Below are 23,428 nucleotides of genomic sequence, written 5' to 3'. Positions count from 1 at the left end.
GTGTGCTTTCATACTTGGCTAGAAAATAGCCATAGGAGAATCTAAACGGCTTACTTACGCCTACAGTAGCGTTATATATATTTGATTTCTGGTTGATCTGCTGGTGGCTGTACTTGCTGCAGTGCATCTACTAGCCAATTGTGAGCAATTTGTAGTGAGACTTGCGACCGGTGTGTTTTGCGCTTAGTGACGCACATATCCATTGCAAAGACCGAAGTGGGAAAATTTAGTAGGGGTTGGATTTCAATTAGGCACAGTCTGCCATTTTTCCTTTTTTATTTTACGTTTATTTTGTTTCATAACTCTGCGTCATCTCATCTGGCATAGTAGTGTGCTTTCATACTTGGCTAGAAAATAGCCATAGGAGAATCTAAACGGCTTACTTACGCCTACAGTAGCGTTATATATATTTGATTTCTGGTTGATCTGCTGGTGGCTGTACTTGCTGCAGTGCATCTACTAGCCAATTGTGAGCAATTTGTAGTGAGACTTGCGACCGGTGTGTTTTGCGCTTAGTGACGCACATATCCATTGCAAAGACCGAAGTGGGAAAATTTAGTAGGGGTTGGATTTCAATTAGGCACAGTCTGCCATTTTTCCTTTTTTATTTTACGTTTATTTTGTTTCATAACTCTGCGTCATCTCATCTGGCATAGTAGTGTGCTTTCATACTTGGCTAGAAAATAGCCATAGCAATAGGATAGCATCGTTTGGTTTTAAAAACTCAAAAACACAAAAAAAAACAAAAAACACAAAAAAAAGTTAAAAAAAAATTAAAGTTATAACTCTCATTTTAAAAATGTTTAACCCGAGGGCTAGGGGTAGAGGACGAGGGCGGGGACGTTGGCGTCCAACTACTGCAGGGGTCAGAGGCCGTGGTCCTGGGCGGGGTGAGACACCACCTGCTTATGAGGGAGCAGGGGAACGCCGCAGAGCTACACTCCCTAGGTTCATGTCTGAAGTTACTGGGACTCGTGGTAGAGCACTGTTGAGGCCAGAACAGTGCGAACAGGTGATGTTGTGGATTGCTGACAATGCTTCGAGCAATTTGTCCACCAGTCAGTCTTCCACGCAGTCCACCCATGTCACCGAAATCGCCACTCCTCCAGCTCCTGCACCTCAGCCTCCTCCCCCCCAGTCTGCCCCCTCCCAGGAAAATTTGGCATTTGAACCGGCATACTCTGAGGAACTGTTTTCTGGACCCTTCCCACAGTCACAAACCACTTGTCCGGTTGCTGCTGAGCAATTTTCCGATGCCCAGGTTTTCCACCAGTCACAGTCTGTGGGTGATGATGACCTTCTTGACGTAGTGGAAGTGTGTAAAGAGGTGTCCGACGATGAGGAGACACGGTTGTCAGACAGTGGGGAAGTTGTTGTCAGGGCAGGAAGTCCGAGGGGGGAGCAGACTGAGGGATCGGAGGATGATGAGGTGACAGACCCAAGCTGGGTTGAGAGGCCGGGTGAACACAGTGCTTCTGAGACGGAGGAGAGTCCTCGACCAGAACAGGTTGGAAGAGGCAGTGGTGGGGCCAGACGGAGAGGCAGGGCCAGAGCTGGTGCATCAGCGCCAAATGTGTCAACTAGTGAAGCTCCCGTGGCGAGGGCTCTTGCGGCGAGGGCTAGATCTTCAGAAGTCTGGAGGTTCTTTAAGGAAACACCGGATGACCGACGGACTGTGGTGTGCAACATTTGCCAAACCAGGCTCAGCAGGGGTTCCACCACTACTAGCTTAACTACCACCAGTATGCGCAGGCATATGAATGCTAAACACCCCACTCAGTGGCAACAAGCCCGTTCACCTCCGGCCGTGCACACCACTGCTCCTTCCCCTGTGTCAGCTGATAGTCAGCCCCCTGCCCCGGACCCTGCCACAAAAACCCCATCGTCGCCTCCACGATCCTCCACAGCATCCACCAGCGTTCAGCTCTCCATACCCCAGACGCTGGAGCGGAAACGCAAATATAGTGCAACCCACCCGCACGCCCAAGCCCTTAATGTGCACATCTCCAGATTGCTTAGCCTGGAGATGCTGCCCTATAGGCTAGTAGAGACCGAGGCCTTTCGCAACCTCATGGCGGCGGCCGCCCCTCGGTATTCGGTCCCCAGCTGCCACTACTTTTCCCAATGTGCCGTCCCAGCCCTGCACCAGCACGTGTCAGACAACATCATCCGTGCCCTGACCAACGCCGTTTCTGACAAGGTCCACCTGACCACGGACGCGTGGACGAGTGCTGCCGGGCAGGGCCACTATATATCGCTGACGGCACATTGGGTTAACTTGGTGGAGGCTGGGAGCGAGTCTGACCCTGCGGCTGGTCATATACTGCCGACGCCGAGGATTGCGGGGCCTACCTCGGTCCAGGTGTTTCAGGCCTACTATGCCTCCTCCTCCTCCCACCCCTCCTCCACCTCCTCCTCCGAACTACCATCCGTGGGCACGGCGCCATCAGTCGGTAGCTCTAGGCACAGCAGCAGTGCCGTCGCTAAGCGACAGCAGGCGGTGCTCAAACTGCTGAGCCTAGGCGATAAAAGGCACACTGCAGACTGATCTGTGGCTGGCACCGCTGAACCTGAAGCCAGGCATGGTTGTGTGTGACAACGGCTGTAACCTGGTGGCGGCTCTGCAACTCGGCAGACTGACACATGTGCCATGCCTGGCCCATGTGTTAAATCTGATAGTTCAGCGTTTCCTCAAGACATACCCCAATCTGTCTGATTTGCTCACGAAGGTGCGCCGCATCTGTGCGCATTTCAGGAAGTCCAGCACAGATGCTGCCACTCTCAGGGCAGCGCAGCGCCGCCTCCAACTGCCCGCTCACCGACTGTTGTGCGACGTGCCCACGAGGTGGAATTCAACACTGACCATGTTATCCAGAGTTTACCAGCAGCGCCGAGCGATTGTAGACTGCCAGATGTCAACTTCCACCAGAACTGGTAGTCAGGTCAGTCAGCTTCCTCAAGTCTACAATGAGGAGTGGACGTGGATGTCTGATATCTGTCAGGTGCTGAGTAACTTTGAGGAGTCAACACAGATGGTCAGTGGCGATGCCGCCATCATCAGCCTCACCATCCCGCTGCTTGGCCTGTTGAAAAACTCTCTGATCAGCATGAAGTCGGAAGCTTTGCGCTCGTCACAAGAGACGGGGGAAGAAGATTCCCTTGTTGATAGCCAAAGCACCCTCAGGTCTGTTTCTCAGCGCATATCGGAGGAGGTGGAGGTGGAGGAGGATGAGGAGGAAGAGGAGGAGAATGTTGGCGAGACACAAGAGGGGACCATTGTTGAGTCCTTTACTGTTCAGCGTGTATGGGCAGAAGAAGAGGAGTTGGAGGAGTTGGAGGAGGAGGAAATGGACAGTCAGGCCAGTGAGGGGAGTGAATTCTTACGCGTTGGTACTCTGGCGCATATGGCAGATTTCATGCTAGGCTGCCTATCCCGTGACCCTCGCGTTCAAAGAATTTATTCCAGCACCGATTACTGGGTGTTCACTCTCCTGGACCCACGGTACAAGCAAAATCTTTCCACTCTCATCCCTGCAGAGGAAAGGAGTGTGAGAATGCATGAATACCAGCAGGCCCTGGTGCACAAGCTGAAACAGTATTTCCCTTCTGACAGCGCTAGCGGCAGAGTGCGTAGTTCAGCGGGACAAGTAGCGAGGGAGAGTAGGCGAGCAGGCAGCTTGTCCAGCACTGGCAAGGGTACGCTTTACAAGGCTTTTGCCAGCTTTATGTCACCCCAGCAAGACACTGTCACCTGTCCCCAGTCTCGGCAGAGTAGGGCTGATCTTTACAGAAAGATGGTGAGGGAGTACGTAGCTGACCATACCATCGTCCTAAATGATCACACAGCTCCCTACAACTACTGGGTTTCAAAGCTGGACATGTGGCACGAACTGGCGCTGTACGCCTTGGAGGTTCTTGCCTGCCCTGCCGCTAGCGTCTTGTCCGAGCGGGTTTTCAGTGCAGCTGGTGGCATCATCACCGATAAGCGTACACGCCTGTCGACTGACAGCGCTGACAGGCTGACGCTTATTAAGATGAATAAAGCCTGGATTTCTCATAATTTCCAATCTCCACCAGGTGAAGGAAGCTCAACCTGAATAATTGATCCACTCCTCCTCCTCCTCATTTTCCTCCTTCTCCTCCTCTTTGTACAGTAAAGTAGAGGAAACTGGCTATTTTTTGACAGGGCCCACTGGCTCTAGCTATAGTACTTTATGCATTTAATTTTTCTGGAGGGCCGACTACCCGGTCCTCTGTTTTAAACAATTTTTGGGAGTGCCACATACATGCACTCAATCTATTCAATTTTTCTGGAGGGCCACCTACCCGGTCCTCTGTTTTAAACAATTTTTGGGAGTGCCACATACAGGCACTCAATCTATTCAATTTTTCTGGAGGGCCACCTACCTGCTCCTCTGGTTTGAACATTTTTTTGGACTGCCACATACAGGCACTCAATCTATTCCATTTTACTGGAGGGCCACCTACCTGTTCCTCTGGTTTGAAAAATTTTTGGGACTGCCACATACAGGCACTATCCAAATTAAATTGTCTCCATAGCAGCCTCCACACGTTGTCTCCATTGCTACCTCCAAAAGTCGTCCATATAGCTGCCTCCATACATCGTCCCTTTATCAAACGAGGTGTGTCAGGCAGAAATTTGGGTTGTTTTCATGGATTCCACATCAAAGTTGTTAACTTTGTCGCCACCCTGCTGTGTTATCCACAAAATATACTGGCAAACTTTTATCATTTACCAATATTATTTCAGCGCTTCTTGCGCATCTGTTTACATTCCCCTCACCCGGCATATCCTAAACTTATAAGAACGCTACTACACTTGATCTTATACAAAAGGTTCTTAGAAGTGCTGTTTGGGGAGTAGCCTAGAGACAGGGGCTTGGATTGGCGAAAGCTCGCCCGGCAGCGGAGCGCCAGCTCCATGCGCATCAGCCGCTTCTTGCGCATCTGTTTACATTCCCCTCACCCGCCATATCCCAAACTTATAAGAACGCTACTACACTTAACTTGGTGCAGGCTGGGACCGAGTCTGACCCTGGGGCTGGTCATATACTGCCGACGCAGAGAATTGCGGGGCCTACCTCGGTCCAGGTCTCAAAGGCCTACTATACCTCCTCCCAACCCTCCTCCTCCTCCGAATTACCATCCGTGGGCATGGCGCCATCAGTCGGTAGCTCTAGGCACAGCAGCAGTGCCGTCGCTAAGCGACAGCAGGCGGTGCTCAAACTGCTGAGCCTAGGCGATAAAAGGCACACCGCCCAAGAGCTATTACAGGGCATTCCACATCAAACTTGTTAACTTTGTCGCCACCCTGCTGTGTAATCCACAAAATATACTTGCAAACTTTTATCATTTACCGATATTATTTCAGCGCTTCTTGCGCATCTGTTTACATTCCCCTCACCCGGCATATCCTAAACTTATAAGAACGCTACTACACTTGATCTTATACAAAAGTACAAAAGGTTCTTAGAAGTGCTGTTTGGGGAGTAGCCTAGAGACAGGGGCTTGGATTGGCGAAAGCTCGCCTGGCAGCGGAGCGCCAGCTCCATGCCAAGATCCAACTAACATAGTTTTAACTGCAGCACCTTTAATCTACTACTAGTTCACTGCCTCCATACATGGTCCCCTTATCAAACGAGCTGTGTCAGGCAGAATTTTGGGTTGTTTTCATGGCTTCCATGTTAACTTTGTCGCCACCCTGCTGTGTAATCCACAAAATATACTGGCAAACTTTTATCATGTACCGATATTATTTGAGCGCTTCTTGCTCACCTCCTTTGGTTCCTCTCTGCCACCCATTGGTTTGAAGCCTGAGTCCATTTAGGGTATGTCGCCATGCCACTCTCTAGCCTGCTGCCGCTGCCTCTGCATGCCGTCCCCTATAGTGTCAGGGTCAATTATTGGATGTTTTAGATGCTATCTAGCTTCATTCTGTCACTCTGTCATGGCCATGCTGTTGCCCATAATTTTGGCATAATGGTGCGATTATGCAGCCTCAGAGGCATCCATGCATGCTGCCCCTGCTGTTTCCTGTCCATTTCCGTGGTGTTTCCATCCTTTTCTGAGGTTCCCAGGTGTTTGGCCAAGCTTCCCTGTGCAGAGCCTTGGTCCCCTTGAAAAATGCTCGAGTCTCCCATTGACTTCAATGGGGTTCATATTCGAGACGAGCACTCGAGCATCGGGAAAAGTTCGTCTCGAATAACGAGTACCCGAGCATTTTAGTGCTCGCTCATCTCTAGTCTACATGTAAACCTAGTAAAAGTTTTTCTACAGTATATAAAGGTTCACTTGCTATGCCTAAAACATATTATTTTAAAGTTTGCCCGTGAAAGAAAATTTTTACAATTTTACAATTTATATGTTACAATTTTACTCAGTTTTTAGAGAGGCCAGGGACTCTTTAAGCAGACCCATTGTGATCCTTGTGTGCTGACAATGTGTTATCAGAGTCCAGGTTTTTATACACTTTCATTTAGCTTCTGCACATACACTAGTACAGATTTTCCCAAGCCCTTAAACGTCCATGTAAGGAAGATGCACACAAAAATCTTCAAAGTCACATCAGAGCATGATCATTAATTTAATGGGGAACATTTATCATACACTGCCACTCGTGATTGCCCCGCTGCTGCATAGTCGCAGCAGGATACATCAAGAGGCAGAAGCAGGATCGAGACAGGATGCTGCACCGCATTTATTCTACGCCAGCCAGGGCCTGAAAAGTCGCCGGCACCAGCGAGTGTGCCGGAGCGACAGCCCTCTCCTGGCCGGCCGAGCCCTCTGCTCAGCTGGACGCGCCCCTCATGACCCCCCTGGCGTGAAGGTGTCGGACAGGGCTAAATAGTCACATGTGCTACCAATAAGCTAGCATTTGCTATTATTTCAGGGCCTGATAAATATGCCCCAATGTCTGCATTGCACAACAATTTCCACTTGTATTGTCTACATTACTTTTCCAAATGAATTTCACATTGATACTACTGTAATATGCAGTGAAATTTTTGTGCTTGAATCCATTTGGAAAAATAATTCACTTAATGCATTATGGGACACATTTTTGAAAAGTAGTGCAAATTGCATGCAACTTTTTTTTAGTGCACATTTAACATAGAGCTTGCGACACAATTCGGTAGGGTCAGTATAATAAATGTGGGGTATGATTCGACTCTACATCGGTACGCCCCTTTTCTTTGTGCCGCAGCGGGCAAAGTGCTACATATTACATGTTGAGCAACAAATGGTCCGGAGATCCTATCAATGTAATGTATATGGACATACAGTACATGTGTTTCAGGATTTAGAAGAAATTGGTATCTATAAAAGGGGGAGGGCTCAGCAATAATAAACAATTCATACAGCAATACATTCAATATAATTAGAACTACCGTATATCAGGTAGCAAGATACAAAGTTATCAATAAAAGTTGTTTCAGGTCTAATTAAGCCCATGTGTGAAGTTGTATAAGCAGGAGGTTACTGAAAGTGATTGGGCCTCATAGCAAAATTTTGTCAAGGGCACCCCAAACTGTACATTGAAATGTCCAAATATGTTACCCACTACAATGTACAGTTACACTGCCAATAAAATTAATTTAGTTAATTAACACAATCCCCTAAGTGGCAACTACTTCAGCCACTTTATTGTTATATCAATGAAGAGAAATACAGAATATTTTTGAAGTAATTGAGCTTGTGCTTGTATTATTGAGGTAATGAGGAGACCCTCTTAAACTACATAATATTAGAATAGCTATTAAAACTTATATTGGCCCTAACCTACTGTACAGTGCAAGAGCAGGGTTCATGAAAAGGCTGAGTGTGCAGAAGGTAAGACATGCAAATAACTCTGCATGCAGTTGCTTGGCTAGACCCCAGTACGGTTCCCTGAATGCAGCCAGATTGGTATTCACACTTATCTGATGCATGTCAGCTAGAGATAGGCAAATTTTTCTAAATTCGATAGTACCAGGTTTGCCGAATTCTCAACTTTAACAAATAAGTGAAACGGGAATGCAGCCTGACAAGGTAACGTTTGTGCCATCTCAAAAGGACTGAGCTGAGGGCCAAGATCCCACTATAACACAGTACAACAAGATAAAAAACACCATACTGATAATAAACAGACCACTAAAGAAAGACCAACAACACCATTTATATCACAAATCAGGAGTAAAAACAAGAAGTGAAGAACACTACCGCCACACAGTGAGGAACACTACCACCATATAGTAAGGTACACTACAGCCACACAGTGAGGAACACTACCGCCATACAGTGAAGTACACTACAGCCATACAGTGAGGGACACTACCGCCACACAGTGAGGAATACAGCCATACAGTGAGGAACACTACCCCCATGCAGTGAAGAACACTTCCACCATGCAGTGAGGAACACTACCGCCATATAGTGAGGAACACTACAGCCATACAGTGAGGAACACTACCGCCATACAGTGAGGAACACTACCGCCACACAGTGAGGAACACTACCGCCATACAGTGAGGAACACTACCGCCATACAGTGAGGAACACTACAGCCATACAGTGAGGAACACGACCGCCATATAGTGAGGAACACTACCGCCATATAGTGAGGAACACTACCGCCATATAGTGAGGAACACTACCGCCATACAGTGAGGAACACAACTGCCATACAGTGAGGAATACAACTGCCATACAGTGAGGAACACTACAGCCATACAGTGAGGGACACTACCGCCATACAGTGAGGAACACTACCATCATACAGTGAGGAACACTACCCCCATACAGTGAGGAACACTACCCCCATACAGTGAGGGACACTACTGCCATACAGTGAGGAACACTACCCCCATACAGTGAGGAACACGACCGCCATATAATGAGGAACACTATTGCCATATAGTGAGGAACACTACCGCCATACAGTGAGGAACACTACCGCCACACAGTGAGGAGTACAGCCATACAGTGAGGAACACTACCGCCATACAGTGAGGGACACTACCGCCATACAGTGAGGAACACTACAGCCATACAATGAGGGACACTACCCCCATACAGTGAGGAATCCAGCCATACAGTGTGGAACACGATCGCCATACAGTGAGGAACACTACCACCATACAGTGAGGGACACGACCGCCATACAGTGAGGAACACTACCGCCATATAGTGAGGAACACTACCGTCATACAGTGAGGAACACTACCACCATACAGTGAGGGACACGACCGCCATACAGTGAGGAACACTACCGCCATATAGTGAGGAACACTACCGTCATACAGTGAGGAACACAACTGCCATACAGTGAGGAACACTACAGCCATACAGTGAGGGACACTACCGCCACACAGTGAGGAATCCAGCCATACAGTGAGGAACACTACCCCCATCCAGTGAGGAACACTACCGCCAAACAGTGAGGAACATTACCACCATACAGTGAGGAAGACTTCCTCCATACAGTGAGATACACTACCCCCATACAGTGAGGAATAGTACCGCCATGTTCCTTTCTTCTTCCCAGATTTCTCTGCCCCATGTAACATGTTGTGCTCGCGGCCATTTTGCTAAGCTTCGGATTTGTGACAAATCGAAGTTTTCCTTAACCCCTTCCCGACATTTGACGTACTATTACTGCATGGCGGGAGGTGCGTTCCCGCAATATGCAGTAATAGTACGTCAAACTTCTGGCCCCGGCTCCTGAATGGAGCCGGGGCCAGAAGCTGCGGGTGTCGGCTATATATTATAGCCGACACCCTCCTCTAACACCCGCGATTGGAGATTTCTCCTATCGCGGGTGTTAACCCCTAACACGCCGCGGTCGCGCTGACCGCGGCGTGCTAGGGGCATTTAACTGGATTCGGACCCCCCCGCGGCGCTTACCGGGGGGGTCCCGCTGCTCCGATCGCAGCCCCGGGACTGCAGGTGCCCGGGGCTGCGCAATTCTTCTTCCGGGAGCCGGGTCCGTGCCTTCTGGCAGGACCTGGCTGTGATACACTGAGCATGCGCAGCATGCTCAGTGTGTCACATAATACAGTGTAATACATCTGTATTACACTGTATTAGGTGAAGAATAGCTTGAACAAGTGATCAGTGGATCACCTGTTCAAGCTAACCTGTAAAAGTAAATTAAAAAAAGTTAAAAACACTGAATAAACACAATTTTTAATAAAAATAATTAATTAAATAGAGTTAAAGTCCCCTAAACACAAACATTCCCTATACACATCTAATAAAGTAAAAATACCTGAAAATCAACAAAACCCCCCACATATTTGGTATCGCTGCGTCCGTAATAATCTGTACGATAAGTCAGAAACATTATTGGACCCGTACGGTGAACGCCGTAAAAACAAAACCTGAAAAACTCGCCAAAAATATAAATTTTCATAAAACCCTTCACAAAAATGTTCTAAAAAGTGATCAAAAAAAGTTATGTGCCCCAAAATGGTACCAATTGAAAGAACAGCTCAACACGTAAAAAATAAGCCCTAAACTAGCTCTGTCAACCAAAAAATATTAAGGTTAAGTTTCCGAAAAGATGGCGATGCAGAAACAAATGAGATTTCCTCTATATTAGTTTTTCTCCAGCAAAATTGTAAAAATAAATGAAAAACTATATAAATGAGGTATCACCGTAATCGTAGTGATCTATAGAATGAAAATATCATAGTATTTTTAGTGTATGGTGTACGACCCCCAAAATATACAAAAAAAAGGAACCCCAAATTGACAATTTTCTTTTCCTCCATACATTAAAGAGTTAATAAAATCTCATCGAAAAGCTACAGACCCACTTAAATGAAGTATTTGTAAAGTGCATCTCATGTCGCAAAAAATAAGCCCTTATATGTCCAAATTGCCAAAAAAATAAAGATTGTATAGCCAATAAAAAGTGACAATGCATAATCTGCTCTGAATGGCGCAGCTCCCCCCTCGATGCCCTGGCGTGTGCCCATACAGCAGGTTACCACCACATATGGGGTATAGTTATATGCGGGAGGGATTGTGTATCAAATTTTGTGGAGCGTTTTGGTATTTTATCCACTGAGAATTTGTACATTTTATGAAAAACACATTCATTTAGCCAAAGAAAATGTAATTTCGAAATTGCATCCGATTTTGTTTTAACCCCTGTAAACCAATTAAACGGTTAACAAACTTCATAAAAGTTGTTTTACGTAAGTTGAGGGTGTAGTTTCTATAATGGGGTAATTTATGGGGTTTTACTTTTATTTAGGCCTCTCAAAGTGACTTGAAACCTGAGCAGGTCCCTCAATAGCAGGATTTTGCTTTTTTTATGAAAATGTGAAAAATCGCACCTAACGTTCAAAGGCCCATAACATCCTACAAAAATGAGAGTATGCATAAAAAACCACGGAGGTATAAAGTAGACATTCGGTGAATGTTAGTTATTATGTTTTTTGGTGTTATTACTCATGTGTGGAAAAAGTAGAAAATTTTGAATTTCGAAAATTGCTAATTTTTCCAAATTTTCAACAAATATCTGATTTTCTCATAAATAAATGCAAAACATACCACCAAAATTTTTTAACTAACATGAAGTACAATGTGTCACGAGAAAACAATTTCAAAATCACTTGGATATGTTAAAGCGTTCCAAAGTTATAACCATTTATAGTGTCAGAGGGCAGATTTGAAAAAATGGGCCGTGTCAGGAAGGTGAAAAGTGGCTTTGGTGTTAAGGGGTTAAAATTAGGAACGAATTCCATATCGTTAGAATCATTTTGCTCATCTCTAATGTCAGCCTCTTCCTTTCAACTGTAGTTCTCCCACTGTATTGTATAATGGTCAATATATTCAGCCTTTATGACCAAATGGTAATACACAAGAGATGTTAATATTATGCCAGTCATTTTCTAGCTTAATGAGGGGTAATTAGTGGTGTGTACCATCTGGGGTATATAGGAACTCACCAGTATGATACACTATGACAGCCACAGAAATGTGGAGGATCATGTAGATGTCAGCTGTCAATATTATTTTTAACAAAACCTTTGAGGATTACTGTGATAGTACTGACCCCAACAAAGTAAAGGGTATGTTTCAATTTGCCATTTATGGTGAAAACTTTAAAAATTTAGCTTGTAAGAAAATGGTGCCATTGCATTTTTTTTGGCTTTTCTACTGCATTTGCATTTTAATTTTTTTACAGCTTCTCAATACATTGAATTGAATATTAAATACTTGTCACAAATATGGACAATTTTTTCCATAGGTAACATGCCTGCATCTGATAACTGAAGATCTGAAGAACTGTTATCTGAAGAATAAAAAAGTTACAGTTTTTGGTAAGAGGGGGGTAAATGGGAAATTCAAAAAAAGAAAAAGGCTGTAGCATGTGGGGGTTAACCAACCTGCTGCACATTACAATTGCAAAAAAATAGAGGATAGAAGAATATGGTTCCTGGTAAATAATTCTTAGATAGATATGTGAGAGAGCCCAAAAAGTCTGAGTACAATATATTTGTACAATATATTTTGCTAAATATCCAAGGACCTATAAAGACTAGTAATAGAACCATAGGGGAGGTCCTTCTTCAAGAAGAAGAATATACTCTGAATGCAATTTACTTCTGACTTATACTCTGGGCTAGTTCTCAACTCTGGGACCCTTTCCATATTGGGAGGAGTCCTCTGATTGGCTTTTACTGTTTTACGTCTGAGAGACTTCAGTTAAACATTCTCACCAGGAGTGAGCTAAACGTACAAGACATTCAAAATAGTTGTCCGTGCATTTAAAAAAACCTATGATTTTGCCAAAAGAAGCCAAATTGCAGTCCATATGTTGGAATACTCAGACTCCAACAAAGAGATGCTCTACAGTTTTCTGTTCTACCTCATAGAGGAATATTTGTCCACAGAGAAAGACAACCTGTCCATATATTGCATGTATGATACATAGTCTATTGTATAGTGAAGAAACCCTTTCATGTTGAAAAAGATAGAAACTTCATCTTATGGGCCAGCCTTTAACATTCCAACTGTGTATAATCCAGTATAATGCCATTCGTGATATAATACTGGAAGAATAAATCCTTCTCTGTGTCGGAACTAACTGTATGTAACTGCAGAATATTTAACCTTTTAACTCCTGGAATATGCTGCCTGTCAAACACAACAATATGCTAAGATTGATGCAACAAAACATTCGAAGGATAATGGAATCCATCAAAACTTCCGCAGACAAGCAGAATGTCCCTGAAATGGACGGTTTAAATTTGTCTCCTTCCATTGAAATGTATCTTAATTAAAGAGATTTCCGCTATCTAAACTCTTCCTTCTCAAAATTATGCAGCTATTTCAACTCTGCAAGCAATTTTTTTCTTTTACTGAGCATTTTATAATTCTGATGTGACCTATTCATTCCAGATGACGAGCAGGGTTTCACAATGAGGGTATGAGTGATATGTAGCACGTGACGCCAGAATAATCTTTAGATTTAATATGTGGCTTTTATGAACACCTGTGGTACAAAGGACAGATAGTCTTCAAGTCTTTATTTCATAATATTGTCCAGTGCCCAGAATTTCAAGGTAAAATAGCCTTACCTGGCAGAGGTCCCAGCATCTTACTAAGATTTTATGGGGCTTTTTTTTATCTAAAGCTGTCACATCAACTGTTGTTCTCTATGGTATTGCTGATGCTCATTCTAGAAAAGTGGAAAAAAGTTGACAACATCTGATTTTTGTAGCTTTCTTATTTTTTCCACTTTGTATCGCGTACTTAATTCAGGCTTTTTAGCCATTCTCGGAACAGCTCAATCACTTCGAACAGCATGAAAGTATTTCACTAAGAAGACACTCGATAAGCTCACTAATTAACTGTGCTGATAATTCTTACCAGCCCTGATGGTAAAATCTTTAGTGCACTTCAAAATAAAAGAAGAGAAGAGGGGAAAAAAATGTTATTGTCGTAGCAGGAAAACATTTCTCCAGTTTAATGGTATTAACTAGCGCAAAAAAATAAAAAAATCCATCAAGCTTACAGAAACTTCTATTAAATTTGTTGAGATTTTGTTCTGCATTCAAATGTTTGGAGGTTATGTAATCTACACTTGACAAAATACAATAATGTCTGTTTGCTTTTATTGTTATTACTGCCGCTAGAATTTTATGCATAATTTGTCTTCAAAGTATCAAAGAGGAGAAAAACTTATTTTTATTAAAGAGCACAGGAAATGCACTTTAAGACCAATTTTAGAAAGCCATAATACTACTGGATTGTATTGTCTGCATTATGCAAGCTAAAACTTGGATCCATATCAAGGGCCTTTAGGCAAATGGTTGTGATAGAGAACAGGGTCCTTGTGCAAATACTGAATAGGGCCCAACATTTTGTGAATCATAAACTATTTAACCTCCATTTTGTCACTAATAACATTGAGTTTTGTTATTCATTTATTTATAACATCATCGTTTTTTGTATCAGACGTTAACATTCCCGGAATACCCCTATAAGCTCTTCTACTGGTAGCTGAAGGCAATGTATCTTTAGCATTCAACAATATAGATAATAATAAATTGGTATTCAAGGGTATTAACATAGTTAAAAAAAACACATTTTTTTTTATGTGAATGTCTCCCGATCCAGAATTGTTTATACTCTAATAACTGTTGGATTAAGGGACTTTAACCAAGTTACGCCTTCCGAGTAAAAAGAGCGGCTGTCTCATTACAAACATTACGATGAGCATCTCCTTCCTGAGTAAACAAACAGCCATTAAGGATTTCTACACGACGGCCTTGTCGCTTTTTTATTTTGTTATTGCCGTTTTTCTATAAATAGTGTTTCATTGCCATTAATTATTACTAGTGCCGCAGAAGCTTCGTATAACAGATGCTCTGTCATGTCTTATTGTTCAAAGTCTGTGCCATTACATCTCATACATTAGTCTGCTGGACCATCTGCCTCTAATGAGACCGGAGCAATTATCAGCACTTCATCAGGTTAGGTCCTTGCTGGGGAGCATCAAGTTTTCAGCTTCACTGGTATTTGATTTTTAAAGAAAGAATTTAGTGTTTAAAAACATCCCTGCCAAATTTTGACACATATTAAAGAGATATTGTCTGAGCAGATCATTCAGTCAATGGGGAACATTTATCAGGTCTTGCCAGGGAAACCGACATAGAAGCCCTGAAATAATCGCAATGCCTTGCAAACCGCCAAGAATTGCAATAATTATGCCCTTTATGCAATCTGCACGCCAAGGGGACATGAATGGGGTGCGGCTGATGGGGAAGAAGTAGTGTGCACTAACTAGACCATACAAAAGCCTTTTGATGTATCCGGCGGTGCCAGAAGGGTGGGACATATGATAAGTCTCCCCCAATGAATTCAGTGACTTGACACCTGAAGACACATTTCTGGAGCTTAAATTCAGATTACACTGTGCTGGATACTGAATACTTTGAATTGGCTTTTGCATTTCTTTAATGTCCCATCATTTTTCTTATTAATTTAGACTGCTTTAGTTACCATAAAAAATGACATACAGTTACATAATGGTGATAACCGGGCTCAGAGGCTAAGCCCGGGTGATCACTGTGGGATCCTAGCAATATGTGAGAGCTGGATTCCTGCAGTAACAGCTGGGATTGCGATAGACGTGATCCAGGCTGTTTAACTCTTTATACGCCGCGGTCATGGTGACCGCAGTGTCTTTAGGGCAGTGATGAAGGACCCCAGGGCTGCCTTCAGAAGATGCCTGTTAGATTGTGGCTTCGGCTGACTAATGTAATATGCTTTTATGCATTAGTATTGCAGTATATTAGACTAAATAAGTGATCAAATGATCACTTGTTCATGTCCCACACTGGGATAAAATAAAGCATTAAAATAGGGCAAATCAATAAAATTATAAAAAATAGAATAAAAGTCCCCTAAAGCCCCCATTAACCTTAAATTTAATTCATTGAATCTACCATTTGTTTTAATACATTTTGGACAAACATACCTTGAGAATGCTGTAGTGACACTGATGCAGCAACATATTTAGTTTAACCCCTTAACACCAAAGACACTTTTCACCTTCCTGACACGGCCCATTTTTTCAAATCAGCCCTGTGTCACTATAAGTGGTTATAACTTTGGAACGATTTAACATATCCAAGTGATTTTGAAATTGTTTTCTCTTGAAACTTTGTACTTCATGTTAGTAGAAAATTTTTGGTAGTATGTTTTTCATTAATTTATGAGAAAATCAAATATTTGTTGAAAATTTGGAAAAATTCTCGATTTTCGAGCTTCAAAATGTTCTACTTTTTTCCACACATAGTCATAACCGCAAAAAAACTTAATAACTAACATTCACCAAAAACTTAATAACTAACATTCACCAAATGTTTTTTATGCATACTTTTATTTTTGTAGGATGTTATGGGGCTTTGAATGTTAGGTGAGTTTTTTACATTTTCATAAAAAACGCAAAATCCTGCTATTGAGGGACCTGCACAGGTTTGAAGTCACTTTGAGAGGCCTAAATAAAAGTAAAACCCCATAACTTACCCCATAATTGAAACTACACCCCTCAAAGTACGTAAAACAACTTTAATAAAGTTTGTTAACCCTTTAATTGTTTTACAGGGGTTAAAACTAAATTGGATGCAATTTTGAAAGTAAAATCTCTCCCACCTATAACAATACCCCATATGTGGTGGTATACTGCTGTATGGGCAAATGCCAGGGTATTGAAGGGAAGCTGCTCCATTCAGAGCAGATTGTGCATTGTCACTTTTTATTGGCTATACAATCTTTATTTTTTTTGGCAATTTGGACATATAAGGGCTTATTTTTTGCGACATGAGATGCAATTTACAAATATTTCATTTTAGTGGGTCATTAGCTTATTGATGAGTTTTTTTTAACTCTTGAATGAGTGAAAAGAAAACTGTAAATTTTGGTTTCCTTTCTTCTGTACACTAAAAATACTATATTATCTTTATTTTATAGATCACTACGATTACGGTGATACCTCATTTATATAGTTTTTCATATATTTTTACAATTTTACTGGAAAAAACTAATATAGAGGAAATCTCATTTGTTTTTGCATTGCCATTATTTCTGAGACATAACTTTCATATTTTTTGGTTGATAGAGCTGGTTTAGGGCTTATTTTTTACGTGTTGAGTTGTCCTTTTCAGGGGAACCATTTTGGCGCACATAACTTTCACTAAGTTTTTTGAATTTTGTTTTTACGGCATACACTGAGCGGGTCCAATAATGTTTCTGAGTTATTGTACAGATTGTTATGGATGCGGCAATACCAAATATGTGGGTTTTTTTGACGATTTTGTGGGTTGTTTTACTTTATTACATGTGTATAGGGAATGTTTGTGTTTAGGGGACTTTAACTTTATTTAATTAATTATTTTTATTAAAATGTGTTTTTATTTAATGTTTTTAACTTTTTCTCTTTACTTTTACAGTTTGACTTGAACAAGAGATCCTCTGATCGCTTGTTCAAGCTCTTCTTCACCTAATACAGTGTAATACAGATGTATTACACTGTTTTATGTAACACACTGAGCTGCTAGAAGGTAGGACCCGGCTCCAGAAGAGGATCGCACAGCCCCGGGGCACTGGCATACCCTGGGGCTGCAATTGGAGTAGTGGTGCGTACCCCCCCCCCCCCCCTGGTAAGCACCGCAGGGGGGTCCGATTCCTGTGAAATGCCCCTTACATGCCGCGGTCAAGCGATCGGAGGAATCTCTGATCGCGGGTGTTAAAGGCAGGTGTCAGCGATAATATACAGCCGTGTTGGAGCCATGTCGGAGCCGGCACCAAAAGCATGACGTAATAGTACTTTAAAATGCGGCAACGCACCTCCCGTCATGCAATACTATTACGGCAAATGTCTGGAAGGGGTTGAACTTTTCTTTTAATTATTTTTATACCCTCTAGGGTACTTTAACCCTAGATGATCTGATTGTTCTTACCATATACTACAATACTACTGTATTGCAGAATATAGCATTTTTGCACAGTATTCATTACAATGAGGCTCTGGCTTATTGTAATGAAACTGAAGAAACCAGACAGCCTTAGGTCTGATGAAGAAACAAAGATGCCGTCTTTGCAGCATATCCCACCTCTGTATGAAGAGGGCTCTGTCTGTGAACCCTCTTAATATAGCCTCCGCACCACTGCGGAGAGTGAGAAGGTAAATAAATGTTTCATTTTAAATACACTTTAAATGCCACCACAATCTCAGTGAACAGAGTAAATATATTAACCCTTTTTAACACTTTTTCATTTTTACGTGTACAGACCTGTGTGAGGGCTTATTTTGTGCATAACAAATTTTACTTTCCCCTAATGTTATTTATTTTAACATGCCGTGTACTGCGAAGCTGAAAAAAAATTCCAAATGTGGAAAAATTTTAAAAAAAACGTCACGTTCTTGTGGGCTCATTTTTTTCGACTTTGACTGTCCACTCAAAATAACACCTCAGCTTTATTCTTTGGTTTGGTGCGATCATGGTGATCCCAAATTTATATAGGTTTTATTGTGTTTTAAAACATTTTCAAAAATTAAACGAATGTGTACAAAAAAGAAAAAAATAAATTTTGCAATCTTCTGACGCTAATAACATTTTCATACTTTGATGCACGGAGATGAGTAAGGTGTCATTTTTTCCGAAATGAGGCGACGTTTTCATTGCTACCATATTGAGGTCTGTGCGACATTTTGATCATTTTTTATTTCATTTTTTATGTGATGTAAAAAGGTGAAAAAGTTGCATTTCGGACATTTGGGCGCCATTTCCCGCCTCGGAGGTCACCGCCGGCCGTAATCGTTTTTATATTTTGATAGATCGGGCATTTTGGGACACGGCGATACCTAATATGTTTGTGATTTTTACTGCTTATTATGTTTTAGATCAGTTCTAGAGAAAGGGGGGTGATTTGAATTTTTAATATTTTATTAATTTTTTTTATTTTTTAAACTTTTTTTTTTCTTTTTTTTTCCACTATTTCTTAGACCATCTAGGGTACATTAACCCTAGATGGTTAGATCGCTCCTACCATATACTGCAATACTTCTGTATTGCAATATATGGCATTTTTGCAGGTCATTCATTACAATGAGCCACTGGCTCATTGTAACGAATCTCCAGAAGCCATGTAGCCTCGTGTCAAAAGAAGACCCGAGGCTACCATGGCAACCGATCGCTTTGACGGCGGCAATGACAGGGTTAATAGCGGTGGGGGTTTTCTGCAAAATGCAAAAACCTCCACCTTTGTATGAAGAGGACTCAGCCCGTGAGCCCTCTTCATACACTCCCTATACCTCTGCGCCGTAGAGCTACGGCGCAGAGCATTAAGGGGTTAAAGAGAAACTGGGAATTTTCATTGAATCAATACCAACAAAACTATATATCAATTGCTTCAGATCTTCCTTCATAATATACTGCATTTTCATGGTCACAAACTCTTGCTAACAAAAACAAATATGGATGAGAATCCCATTTGAAAAGGAAAAACAAAATATTTGACCAGTAACAATTTGGCTCTAAAAATCGATAAGACCATGTGCAAGAAGATCATGAAGAGTAGCCACCAAAGGACAGTAAAAGGTAAGTATGAGTGTCTGTGGTCAAGAGACTTATCAATCCTGTATTGAGACAGGTATGTGACTGACCATATTGATATACACTCACCGGCCACTTTATTAGGTACACCATGCTAGTAACGGGTTGGACCCCCTTTTGCCTTCAGAACTGCCTCAATTCTTCGTGGCATAGATTCAACAAGGTGCTGGAAGCATTCCTCAGAGATTTTGGTCCATATTGACATGATGGCATCACACAGTTGCTGCAGATTTGTCGGCTGCACATCCATGATGCAAATCTCCCGTTCCACCACATCCCAAAGATGCTCTATTGGATTGAGATCTGGTGACTGTGGAGGCCATTTGAGTACAGTTAACTCATTGTCATGTTCAAGAAACCAGTCTGAGATGATTCCAGCTTTATGACATGGCGCATTATCCTGCTGAAAGTAGCCATCAGATGTTGGGTACATTGTGGTCATAGAGGGATGGACATGGTCAGCAACAATACTCAGGTAGGCTGTGGCGTTGCAACGATGCTCAATTGGTACCAAGGGGCCCAAAGAGTGGCAAGAAAATATTTCCCACACCATGACACCACCACCACCAGCCTGAACCGTTGATACAAGGCAGGATGGATCCATGCTTTCATGTTGTTGACGCCACATTCTGACCCTACCATCCGAATGTCGCAGCAGAAATCGAGACTCATCAGACCAGGCAACGTTTTTCCAACCTATACTGTCCAATTTCGATGAGCTTGTGCAAATTGTAGCCTCAGTTTCCTGTTCTTAGCTGAAAGGAGTGGCACCCGGTGTGGTCTTCTGCTGCTGTGGCCCATCTGCCTCAAAGTTTGACGTACTGTGCGTTCAGAGATGCTCTTCTGCCTACCTTGGTTGTAACGGGTGGCGATTTGAGTCACTGTTGCCTTTCTATCAGCTTGAACCAGTCTGCCCATTTTCCTCTGACCTCTGGCATCAACAAGGCATTTCCGCACACAGAACTGCCGCTCACTGGATGTTTTTTCTTTTTCGGATCATTCTCTGTAAACCCTAGAGATGGTTGTGCGTGAAAATCTCAGCAGATCAGCAGTTTCGGAAATACTCAGACCAGCCCTTCTGGCACCAACAACCATGCCACGTTCAAAGGCACTCAAATCACCTTTCTTCCCCATACTGATGCTCGGTTTGAACTGCAGGAGATTGTCTTGACCATGTCTACATGCCTAAATGCACTGAGTTGCCGCCATGTGATTCTCTGATTAGAAATTAAGTGTTAACGAGCAGTTGGACAGGTGTACCTAATAAAGTGGCCGGTGAGTGTATATGCTGAGTAGTATTTAAACTAAACTAACAGCGTCATTTACCATGCACGCACTTCCTTGAATTATGATTTTCCGGACGGCTGATTAAGAATTGCTTCCTTGGGGACTATAATTTTAGAACCAAACTATATATATATTTTTTATCTTTTGTTATTGTTAAATTAAAAGTAAAGTTTTAATACGGTCATTCACCTATTTTGTACTTGTTTAGTTGACTCACCTACGTGAAGTGGGTAGGAGGTCCAAACAATCCACCCTTGTGTAAATATTTTTTTCAGATTAAAAACCTAATTGAAATCGCAATTTTATAAGGATCACTTTTTCCTCCATTTGACACCACCTCTGTTGGCCAAGGCAGTAATGATAACTGAGCAGCACAGGCAAGAACCACTTGAGTGACTGCACAGTAGCTGATTTGCTGCCTGCCAAGTGACTGATGCCAATGCTGTTAAGTTGTCATGTAGCCATAGATTCAGCTGCATCACAGTATAGGTCAGTGAAAATACACATATTGAAGTCAATGGATCTCCATATAACGAATGCAAAATTTTCACTGTACGTCTATATTTTCCAAAATCTATAGGCTCCTTTTATTTCAAGTGTTTTCACTTGTTACATTGTACTGTATTAGATACAAGTGACTCAGTCATAGACTTCACATAACCAGAACTGTTATGAAATTTTATGTTTCTATTAAAAGATGATATATATATATATATATATATATATATATATATATATATATATATATATTAAAATATAACAGCAGCAAAATTGGTGATTAAGCTAAAAATGTACCCAATAAAAGTCTGCTCATATTATAGTAGAAACATTTTACAAATTAAGGAAATCGAAGAAGAAAATTAGCAACAAATTCAACATTTTTTTAACTAACAGCCAAAAATTAAATTTACTTAATTGTATCTTTATAGGAGTAAATTGTGTCCTCATCACCACTGATGTTAAAATAACTATATAGATAATAAGAAAAAACACTTAAATACCCATTAAGCATGAGCCTAGGTGCAATAAACAAGGGGTTAATGGCATTTCTAGCTCTTCAGCCTTCCCAGCAGACAGGGGATCTTATTAATATGTCATCTAAATTACAAGTGTAAGTTATAAATTAGAATACGGTGGAATTAAATGCTAATTGATGTAATATGATATATAATAATTTGGGATTTCAAATTGCATGCAATCCAGCCACTTAGCCTTTCTGTCAACTATCCAGATTGTTCCCAGCTAGAACCTATGAAATAATTCAATATGCAGGCAAATAAAGACCAATATCCTGCCATAATATTCCATCCTTTCATGAAACATCTGCAGATGAATCTCTTATCAGATACTAACATACAAAGCCAATTTACTTATGTATACAATCTACTTGTAGGGTGATAAAAATCAATCTATGAACGTGGAAAGAAAAACTGGCCAATACAGATGGTGTACAGGAGAATTGAGTGGACTGCCCAATTCGCAATACCCCTATCCATGTTCCACATATTAATGTGAGGTCACTTTCCTTGGGATCGCCTACTTTGAGTCTAAGCAAGGTTTATGATATATTTGATAAGGTTGAAAAAAGATGTTGACTAGAGATGAGCGAACATGCTCGTCCGAGCTTGATGCTCGGTCGAGCATTAGCGTACTCGAAACTGCTCGTTGCTCGGACGAATACTTCGCCCGCTCGAGAAAATGGCAGCTCCCGCCGTTTTGCTTTTTGGCGGCCAGAAACAGAGCCAATCACAAGCCAGGAGACTCTGCACTCCACCCAGCATGACGTGGTACCCTTACACGTCGATAGCAGTGGTTGGCTGGCCAGATCAGGTGACCCTGGGATAGACTAGCCGCTGCCTGCGCTGCTCGGATCATTCTGTGTCTGGATGCCGCTAGGGAGAGAGCTGCTGCTGGTCAGGGAAAGCGTTAGGGTGTTCTATTAGCTTACTGTTAGGCAGGAGTCATTCTCCAAGAACCCAACAGCCCTTCTTAGGGCTACAATAACGTTATACTTTTTTTTTTTATTTGCAGCTAGTACCATATTGTGAGGAATTTGCAGGGGGACTTGCTACCGTTGTGTTTAGCTCTTTGTGACACACATATCCACCTCAAACACCAAAGTGGGAAAATTTATTAGGGGTTTGATTTCAATTAGGCACAGTCTGCCATTTACTTTTTATTTTACGTTTATTTTTTTAATAACTCAGTGTCATCTCATCTTGCATAGTAGTGTGCTTTCATACTTGGCTAGAAAATAGCCATAGGAGAATCCAAACGGCTTACTTACGCCTACAGTAGCGTTATATATATTTGATTTCTGGTTGATCTGCTGATGGCTGTACTTGCTGCAGTGCATCTACTAGCAAATTGTGAGCAATTTGTAGTGAGACTTGCGACCGCTGTGTTTTGCGCTTAGTGACGCACATATCCATTGCAAAGACCGAAGTGGGAAAATTTATTAGGGGTTGGATTTCAATTAGGCACAGTCTGCCATTTCCTTTTTT

The sequence above is a fragment of the Engystomops pustulosus genome, chromosome 7 (genome assembly GCF_040894005.1).
Source record: "Engystomops pustulosus chromosome 7, aEngPut4.maternal, whole genome shotgun sequence".
Taxonomy (NCBI): Eukaryota; Metazoa; Chordata; class Amphibia; order Anura; family Leptodactylidae; genus Engystomops; species Engystomops pustulosus.
The sequence above is the reverse complement of the archived record's forward strand: the minus strand, read 5'-3'. Positions refer to the sequence as shown.